The sequence below is a fragment of the Symphalangus syndactylus genome, chromosome 1 (assembly GCF_028878055.3).
Source record: "Symphalangus syndactylus isolate Jambi chromosome 1, NHGRI_mSymSyn1-v2.1_pri, whole genome shotgun sequence".
NCBI lineage: Eukaryota > Metazoa > Chordata > Mammalia > Primates > Hylobatidae > Symphalangus > Symphalangus syndactylus.
The window spans coordinates 157823957-157828941 of NC_072423.2; the positions used below are offsets into that span (position 1 = coordinate 157823957).

At 46.3% G+C, this 4985-nt stretch overlaps 1 long non-coding RNA gene across 1 annotated transcript; it reads left to right on the top strand.

The window, feature by feature from the left end:
- Positions 1 to 849: 849 nt before the first annotated feature.
- On the top strand, positions 850 to 2855 carry LOC134732220 (uncharacterized). Its single transcript, XR_010115171.1, has 3 exons — positions 850 to 1108; positions 1473 to 1534; positions 1643 to 2855. It is a non-coding gene; the product is annotated as an uncharacterized lncRNA (long non-coding RNA).
- Positions 2856 to 4985: the final 2130 nt, after the last annotated feature.

A 4985-nucleotide genomic window follows, 5' to 3' on the forward strand; every position in this document is an offset into this window, starting at 1 on the left:
ATTCCAGCTGGTCTTGGTAGTGGTGTGGCTTGTCTGTGCTGTACTGGAGGTGTGCACAGCAGACCCCAGCCCAGGAAGGGGAACCTGTGGACTTGGCCATCTATTTCTGCCTCCTAAATGATCCCGTCTTCTCCAGGAGTGGATGGGAGCTGGCAGCAGGTGTCCTCATCCATGTAAAGCCATGTGCAGTTGTGCCCCAATATCTCCTTGGAGAGGAGCAGGGGAGGATGAAGGATGCTCTGTGTGTAGCCCACGCCTGAGACTAAAACAGGCAGAAATCTCACTGACGCCCGAGGAGTCAGATGCCAGGAATTGGTGTCCTCTGTGTTTTTCTTTGTATCGCGTGGAGGCAGGGACTCAAGAGGAAGATGAGCCTCGAGCATGGTGGGTGTGGGTGTGGACGAGTCTCCTGCCAATGAAACAGTTGTGCAATCGCAGAGCGAGGGAGACAGGAACGTCAGGGCCAAACATTTGCTCCTGCCAATTTTGGTTTCATGTTCCTCTAAACGGCTTTGTCCCTTTCCCAGGAGCCTATTTGAAAACTCTGTAAGTCACACGTAAGCTTGTTTTGCTGAGAAGGACACCAAGACCAGCAAGTCTCCTTTATTCATGCAACCAACTTGTTCTGATCCACCCCATCAGGGTCCATGCTGAGTCTGGGCAAGACAAAAAAAATTCAGTCGCTCCCTGTTCTGCCTTCGTGGCTTCACAGAGGAGAATCATGTCACAATGCGTTGGTGAAAATGAGATGATGTGGGGATACTTTTCTGTCTGTGTCAAATTGCTTAACACCTTATGTGCAATTCATGTCTAGTTTTCTCTGCTTTTAAAGGACCACTTTAGAATCTTATGACAATAATGTGTAACCCAGTTCATCATCACCCTTTGTGGATGGTGATGAGGGCTGGTTTGTTGAAGTGGTAGGGTTGGGACCCAAGTCTCCAAACTCTAGGTTTCTGTTTTTCCCTCCCCAGTCCGTGGAACCCCTCATGCCTGTCGGCTGGATGGAGATGCCAGTGGCCTCTTGAGAACATCTGAAGGCGAACCAGAGTGGCGCTGGACTCCGTCATCAGAGCAGCCCACAGAGGGCCAGCATGGCTCTTCCACGGTGAGACGCCTTGGCTGATCACCACTTCTGGGTTAGCTCAGGACACATGATCACCTAGACCGAGTGCGCGGGACTGTGGGGAGGTGGACACAGGCCTTTCCTCTGCGAGGGAGCTGATGGTTTTTTGCAGCAGTCACATGTCACTGACCCCACTCCAGATAATGCCACTGCTATGTTCTATTTTAAATACCTTTCCTGTCTTTAACAGAGTTGATTTATGCATATGCATATATATCCCTATTTCACATCTTACTCTTTACACATTCACAGACTGCTCGTGTTGGAGAGGCTCCTAGAGACTGGAGTAGTATTTGGGCTCACATCTGTCCTTCTGTCTGTCCTTCTTTTCTTCCTTTTTCTACAGGTGGGAAACAACCCCTCCTTGACTCCCTGATTCTGAACTGGGCTGTCCATCAACAATGCAAGGTCTGAGTTCCACGGGCCCGCTGGGCAGGCCACATTGTGCATGTGGTGTGAGGGTTTGAAGGTGCATCCACAAGATGGATACTCAGAGTCATTTTACTCTGATTGAAGGTATCCGCGAGAAGCAGGGATTACATCCACCTCAGCAGAGTCCAGTGGGCAGCAAGTCTCACTGATACCTTCCAGGAGGGACCCCAGGCCTGCGAACGATTGCTGTATTCAGGGCACTCTGCCACTTGCCTGGGCACTGAGAACAGAGCGCAGGTCCCGTGACTCCCATGCGTGATGACAGGGATGTGTAAAGTAACCCGGGAAGCTTGTCAGGTGCAGAGCTGAATTCACACACACAGAGCATCTAATTTACCACGTTCTCTGATGTATGACGTCATCGGTTTCTGTGTGAGTCCTTTGAGGGGCCGAAATTTGGATCCCTGACATGTTAACTGTTATTGAATAGGCTGTAAATGAATCTCATACTTCATTTATGCTTTTAGTGTTTCTTTAGTTAGATTCTAAATGCATTTTGCTTTCTCCTACGCTCTTCCCTGAGACCAGAAAAATTGCCTGCTTTCAATTCTCTGATAACTGAGTTTTCCCCCATAATGAGCTAACAAATATCTTCATTAGTGCTTCTCATTTCCACTTGCAGTTTGCTCAAAATTAAGCAATGCAGTGCTTCTGCAGATGTGCTTTTTAAGCATCTAAAATAGAGACATATAGGAATCAAATTTCCATTTCCCTACAGATTATCTGATTACATAGGAGCAAATGCAGCCACTCTCAATGATCCATGCTAATGGCAGCGGGAGTGACTTGGGAAAATGAAATCCATTGAGCTCAGAAGCTCTCTTCCCCCATTTATTTCAACCTTTCCACCCAGCCAGCATTTGACAAGCACCAGTAACAAGCAGTGAAATTGACCGGCTGATTCCATCTCTTCATCCTTCAAACTCGTGCTAATGAGCAGGTGAATCACAAACAGGGAAAAGAGGGAAGAGGCAGGATGATCAGATAATCCCCCCAACTGGAACCACCCCTTCCGCAGTCATTGCAATCGTGTGGACATGCACAAGCTGGATTTAAAATCGATTAGAAAGATTGGCCCCAAAAGGTGCGTTTGGGAGTGGCGTTGGGGTGAAGACAGCCTCTGCTTATTATTATTTTTCTTTCCATAAAATCTCTCATTACACGGCAAACACATCGTACAAAACTGGCCATATCTCGGCACCACTGTGTCTGGAAGTCTCACCCTTTAACGCCTTGTTTTGTGTGGTGGTGAGGATTTTACTCTGCCTCTCATTGAAATGTTTCTTCTGCCTGTGCTTTTGCAAAATATATGCGTGTGTGTATATATATATATATATTTTTTTTTTTTTGAGATGGAGTCTTGCTCTGTCTCCCAGGCTGGAGTGCAGTGGTGCAATCTCAGCTCACTGAAAGCTCCACTTCCTGAGTTCACGCCATTCTCCTGCCTCAGCCTCCCGAATAGCTGGGACTACAGGTGCCCGCCACTACGCCCGGCTAATTTTTTGTATTTTTAGTAGAGACGGGGTTTCACCATGTTAGCCAGGATGGTCTCGATCTCCTGACCTTGTGATCAGCCTCAGGTGATCCGCCTGCCTCGGCCTCCCAAAGTGCTGGGATTACAGGCGTGAGCCACCATGTCTGGTCGCTTCTGCAATATTTTAATGTAGACTCTTTTCCTTCTAAACTGTGTACCCTAAATATACTCAGTTTCAAAACTCTGTATTTTCATTCTTGGCCTTTTGCTGTGTCTATTTCAGCGCTGTGTTAACATTTCCATGTATCTTGTTTCAAATTGAAGTAGGATTTATCTCTGCTTTAAAACTTTAAATTTAAAAACAGTGGGTTTTAAAATTTAATTTAAATTTAAATTCAAAATTTCTTATTCTGTGATTGGCGTGGTATGTGCTATGAGAGAGAAATCAGTAAGAAGACAGTCATGATCGTCAAAAACTACAGAGGAAGAGAATAAACGAGACAGAAATGGGGTTATTGTTGAAGTTTTCTTTTTTTTTTTTTTTTTTGAGACTGAGTTTCACTCTTCTCGCCCAGGCTGGAGTGCAGTGGCACCATCTTGGCTCACTGCAACCTCTGCCTCCCAGGTTGAAGCAATTCTCCTGCCTCAGCCTCTCAAGTAGCTGGGATTACAGGCATGTGCCACTACACCCGGCTAATTTTTGTATTTTTAGTAGAGACAGAGTTTCACCATGTTGGTCAGGCTGGTCTCGAATCCCTGACTTCGGGTGATCTGCCCACTTCAGTCTGTCAAAGTGCTGGGATTACAGGCGTGAGCCACTGTGCCTGGCCTATTGTTGAAATTCTGAATGCAGAAGCCAAAGGTCCTCACTTCATTTATTGGTCACATAGTAGACTGCTGGGAGTAGAGTCCTAGGACTGCACGAGGTTATCACATATGTGATCTCATTTAGTTTCCACAGTAACCCAGAAAGTACATGACATTTCAATCCCCATTTCATTGATAAGGAAAAGGCAGCTTTGAGAAGTTCACTAACTTCCCAGGGTCTCGTCGGTAGTAAATTCTGCAATCTGATTCCATAAAGGGTGATGACCCTCTGTACTATCATTTTTTCCTTCTCATTCAAATGTCATGAGAAGGATAGAAAGCGTGAGGGTAAAACCAGGTTTTCAAAAAAGATTTAAAATGTGCTTTTCTACATGAGGGAGGCCTAAGTGCTCATGCAGACCTCTTAATGAGTCAGTCAAGAGAATGAGGACAAAGAGACAGGGAGAGGAAGGGGCTTTCGTAATAAGTTTCTTAAAAAGAAATATGGAGGTGGAGGCGTGACCAGGTGCAGGTGGGGTCACCAGGTGGTGGCTCAGGTGCAGAGGACATGGAAGCATCCTGTGGTGGATGACAAGGCGTGGAGGCATGCGGTGCCTCAAAATGCCTCCATGTCCTCTGCACCTGAGCCACATGCTGGAAAGGATGAAGAGAAGATGGAATCAGCCAGTCCGTTCATGTCCTCTGCACCTGAGCCACACGCTTGAAAGGATGGAGAGAAGATGGAATCAGCCAGTCCGTTCATGTCCTCTGCACTTGAGCCACACTCTGGAAAGGATGGAGAGAAGATGGAATCAGGCAGTCCGTTCATGTCCTCTGTACCTGAGCCACATGCTGGAAAGGATGGAGAGAAGATGGAATCAGCCAGTCCGTTTTGCTGCTTGTTAGTGGTGCTTGTCAAATGCTTGCGGGACGGAAAGGTTGAAATAAATGGAGGAAGAAAGCTTCTCAGCTCATTGGATTTCATTTTCCCAAGTTATTTATATTCCCACTAGCATAAGTAATTGAGAGTGGCTGCATTTGTTCATGCAAGGGCATTAATACAGTCTTCTTATATCATTAATAGCACGTGGAGAGTTTAGAGTGTCTGCTTCTAAGAATCTAAGTGAGGAGGGTCTTTTTTGTGAT